Raw genomic sequence first — 5,275 nt, 5'->3', positions numbered from 1 at the left:
CTCAGTGGGGCGGGGGGGGGGGGCGGCAGCAGCCCCTCTTTGGCAACCAACTGCTTTGAACCTTTTTTGGACACCTTGAGGAAGCAACTCAACAACCGCAGCTGCTTGTTCAGAAGCACTACTGCAGCCGGAGAAGTCATTCCAGTCAGAACGTTCCAGCTTCTCCAGAGGCCTCGCCAGTCACAAGCCTTGGCAACCCCGGCCGCCATTGCTATCCAGGGGTGGGGTACTTCCCCGGTGGCCTAGCAGAAGGCCTTTGCTTGGCACAAACACAGTCCTCCATCTGCATTAAAGACGATGACATGATTGGTGCAAATATCGTTGCTATCCCAGCCTCCTGGTTTCAGCTATATCAGCAAGCATTTGGCTCGCTTTTCCCGTCAGCTGGGAGACACCTCCCGGTGTTGCGACATTAGGCCCATTTAAAGGATCCTCTTGAATACTTGGTTGTTTTTTTAAAGACAGGGTAGTTACGTTTCTATTGCTGTGAAGAAACACAGGCAACTTAATGACCAAAACAACTTTAAAAAGAAAGCATTTAATTGAAGGCTTGCTTACAGTTTCCGAGGGTGAGTTCATGACCATCACAGTGGGGCCCATGACAGCAGGCAGGCAGGCAGGCCGGCACTGGAGCAGTAGCTAAGAGTCCATGCCTCCTAATCCTTCCCAAATGACCCCATCAACTGTGGACCAAGCATTTAAATATATGAGCCTATGGAGGCCGTTCTCATTCAAACCACCACACAAGGGTCTCAGTGTGTAGACCAGGCCCGACTCAGAGTCATAGAGATCCCCCTGCCTCTGCTTCCCGTGTGTGGGGATTGAAGCTGTGCCACCACACTCCTGCCTACTTTTAATCTTGAGCATTGGTAGAGCAGGTGGAACTGATGACATGAAGGGGAGGGTGCAGATGCAGTGATGGCAAGAGGTGTGCCGGAGAGCTCCAGAGAGTGGCCGTGGGTCGGGAACAGGGGGACATGATGAAGGCCATGAAACGCTACTGTGGAATTCCGCCCTCATTGCCGTGGCCATCGAATTTCAAAATCAGAGGAGCTCTGATTACCCAGACGGCTCTCACTGAGGCAAGATGGCACGATAAGAACTATGGGAACAGAGGAAGGGGCCTGAGCCCTCATGCCAGAGTCTGATGGAAGCCCCTCACCAGCTGGGAAGCCAGAACTCCAGCACAATGAACCCTTGTTATAAAGGCTGCCACAAGGAAATCATATTCCTTTCATATGTAGATTAAAGTAACAATGAACCAGGCTCAAAGCCAGAATGCATGTGACCCTGAGCTGGGACTCATTCCTTTTCCCAGACTGCTAACTTTGTTTACAATGAAGGTATCCTGTCTTCCTGCACCCTGGAAATCTTACCAAGGGTAATCCAGTCAGGTGTTCCTCGGGAACCACCCTCTAAAGATAGTGTCTTATCTAGGTTTCTATTACTGTGATCAAACACCGTAGCCAAAAGTGGCTTGTTAGGAAAGGGTTTATTTCCATTACACTTCCACATCACAGTCCATCACGAAAGGAAGTCAGGGCAGGAACCTGGAGGCAAGGGCTTATGCAGAGGCCATGAATCGGTGCTGATTACTGGCTTGCTTCTCATGGCTTGCTCAGCCTGCTTTCTTATAACACCCAGGACCACCCGCCCAGGGGCAGCACTGCCCACAGTGAGCTGGGCCTGCCCACATCAGTCATTAATTGAAACTGCACTGCAGTCTTTTCCCTAGACCAATCTGATGGGAAGATTTTCTCAACTGGTGTTTCCTCTTCCCAAATGACTCCGCTAGAATCCAATATATGACTTTTGTAAACAGAGAGAGAGAGAGAGAGAGAGAGAGAGAGAGAGAGAGAGAGAGAGAGAGAGCGCTTCAACTCATCTTAGAGAAGCCTACATCCATGCTTTACTTTCTTTTGAGAATCACTCTTAACTCTCAGGCTTAAGCTTATGTTAAAATATCTTTATTAAATCCTAACCCTGATTTGTAAACTGTCTTGTCCTGAAATTCTTTTTTGTTTGGGTCCACGACGAGATCCTTGAAGGTCTAGAGGAACTGCTCAGGCTGCTGAGGGTGAGAGTGGGAAGTTGTGCTCCTAAGACCATACCCCACATCTTGGACATCTCAAGATAGGGCTCATTGGCATTCTGAACTGGAAGAGGGTTGTCAATCACTTGAGATTCTAGTACTCCCCCATATACTCCCCCTCCTCTCCACACACCTACCCCGCCCCCATGCACTCTTAGTCCTACTCCAGCTGGACATGGTCTCAGAAGCTGTTATAGTCTGCAGGAGGTGGAAGGCTAACTGAAGAGAGCCTCCATCTAGGCAGCTTTTGGGAAGTCATCACCCATGCTGGGATGGGACTTTTCAGTAAAACAGCTGATTTTGCTCCTGTAAGTAACCTCAATCAACTCACTGATTCCCCCCACATGGTCTTGGGTGGAATCATGTCTTTGGTATGTTGTTGGTACTCTACCAGGGATGAAGAGAAAGAGATTCCTCAGGAAGTGTTACACTATCCAGCTGTTTTGTAAGCACATTCCATATTAAATCCTTTCCTACTGGATGTGGAGCAACTAGGACTCTCATTCAGTCCTGGGGATGAGGGAAGGAATGGCATAACAATTTCATAAATCCATCTGGCAGTGTCTGATAAACATGGGCCAGTATGACACCAAGCAATCCCATTCCAAGGAATTTATTCCACACCAAGACTGGTACATGAATGTTCACAGCAGTGTGGTCCATTTGGCCCATGGAAACAGCCCAGATGTCTATCAGTAAAGAAATGGATAAACTGGGCTATAATCATACAACCATGTTATTAATCAGAAATAAAAACAGAGATGAGATTAACACCCCCATCAGCACGGGCTAATCTCAGACATGCCGATGAAGACAGATACAAAGGAATTATGCATTTCATGTCAGCCATAGAATGGGGACTTTAATGAAGACACTGTCAAGCAGCAGTAAGTATAGTCTGCTAGCAGCCTCCAGCTGTGGTTCCCCTGGGCTCGCAGCACAGCCCCTCTCTTCAGAAGCAGCCAGCTGAGCATGAACATCATGAGAACTTAAAAATATGTTTAAAAAGATGCTATCAACAGGTGCTGGGGAGAAAGCTAGGTTGATAAAGTGCCTGCTGCACAAACATGGGGACCGGGGTTTGAGCCTCAGCATCTGCATAAAAAGTCGGGCATGGCGGTGTATAGTTATAATCACAGCATGACGAAGGCAGAGACAGGCAGATGCCTGGGAGTCACGGCCAGTCGGCCTACTGAGTCAGCAAGCCCCAGCTCCCATTTGAAGGCCCTGTCTCAAAAAACAAGGTGGACAGCTCTTAAAGAATAACACTAGCAGCTGTCCTCAGGCCTCCAACACACACGGGGAGGAGGGAGGAGGGAGAGGGAGGGCGAGAGGAGGGAGGGAGACAGAGAGGTACAAGATACTATCAGAGTGAAAAAAGCAACCTACAGAAGGGGAGGGAATATTTGTAAACCACACAGCTGATAAGGAAATAACACTCAAAACACACGGGGAAAAATCCTGAAAAAAAATTCAAAAACAAGCCAGGGCATTTCTCCAAATAAGAGCTACACCAAAAGGATGTTCAGCATCACAAAGCATGAGGGAAATGCAAATCAAAACTACAGTGAATGCCATAATGAAACCTAACACTGTGTGTGTGGTGATATATCGTGTACCCTAATAAAATTTGCCTGAAGACCAGAGATTAGTACAAACCACTAGATTAAATATAGATGCCAGGCAGTGGTGGCACACACCTTTAGTCCTAGCACTCGGGAGGCAGAGATCCATCTGGATCTCTGTGAGTTCAAAGCCACCCTGGACTACATAGATTGATTCAGTCTAGGAGAGAAACAGAGCCAAGCAGTGGTAGCACACACCTTTAATCCCAGTACTTGAGAGTCACACGCCTTTAATCCCAGCCCTTGAGATCTCATGCCTTTGCTTCAGAAGCACTCATGCCTTTAATCCTAGCACTAAGAAGGAAGTGATATGGTGGTTGGAGAAAGGTATATAAGGTGTGAGGAGACAAGAACTAAAGTCTTCTGGCTAGAGGGTTTTCAGGTTGAGGAGTCCTAGAGGTAAGAGGTGGCTGTAACTTGTTCCTTTGTCTCTCTGATCTTTCAACATTTACCCCAATATCTGGCTCTGGGTTTTTTATTAAAAGACCAAATTAGATTTTGTGTTACATATGTATCTTAGGAAAAGAATATCATTCCCATTAGGGTGGCTCCTGTCAAAAAAATGTTGGCCAGATGTGGTCAGAGTGAAACCTTTATGTTCCGCATATGGGAATAAAAAGTAGTATAGATATGTGGCGATCCTCAAAAACTTAAAAATAGGGCACAGGGATGTAGCTTACTTGGTAGAATGATTGTCTAGCATGCCGCAAGCCCTGAACTCCAGCATCACATAAACTGGGTGTGGTGGCACACACCTCTAATTCCAGCACTCAGGATGTGAAGGCAGGGAGATCAGAAGTTCAAGGTCATCTATAACCAGCTTAAGGCCAGCCTGGAATACATGAAACCCTGTCTCAAAGTAATTAAACAATGGAAATGTTATATGATTAAGCAATTGCAATTTTAGGTTAAAACCCCCTAAAGGATTGACAGCGAGTTTTGAAGTCATATGTGTACGCTCATGTCATAGCTGTGTCGTCCACAAGAGTCAAATTCATAGAGATAGAAAGTAGAACAGTGGCTGCCACCCACTGAAGGAAGGGGATGTGGGAAATTATTGTTTAATGAGCACAGGGTTTCAGCCTGGCAAAATGAAATGCCTGGAGCTGAAGGGTGGTGATGCTTACACAATAGGAATGCCTTTAGTGTCACTAAATTGTGTGATTACAAATGATTAAGATGGCAAATAAACTGTTCTGTGTGTTTGGCCACAATAAAAATCTTTGAAAGACTAATAGTATTATATTAAAATTATATTTCAAAAGAAAGTTGTCTGCTCTTAGTATCAACTCGGTTGTATTCCCAGTGCAAGGGGGATGGGAAGTCGTAGCTTCTACTCAGTCATTTGGTGGAGCTAAAAGACAACATCTATTATATAGATCCCTCTGGAGATGGTGAGTGGCTGAGCTGAAGCGGAAGCTGGAGGATGCTGGTTAGACTCTTCATTACTCCCATTGCCTGCCCTGTATCACATCTCTTAACAGTTTCCAAGGGAGCACAGAGCTTGGAATGTGCACATTGCTATCACTTGGCAACCAGGAACTGGTGGCTACAGCCA

This window comes from Peromyscus leucopus, chromosome 4 (assembly GCF_004664715.2).
Source record: "Peromyscus leucopus breed LL Stock chromosome 4, UCI_PerLeu_2.1, whole genome shotgun sequence".
Classification (NCBI taxonomy): domain Eukaryota; kingdom Metazoa; phylum Chordata; class Mammalia; order Rodentia; family Cricetidae; genus Peromyscus; species Peromyscus leucopus.
Note: the sequence above shows the minus strand (reverse complement) of the source record.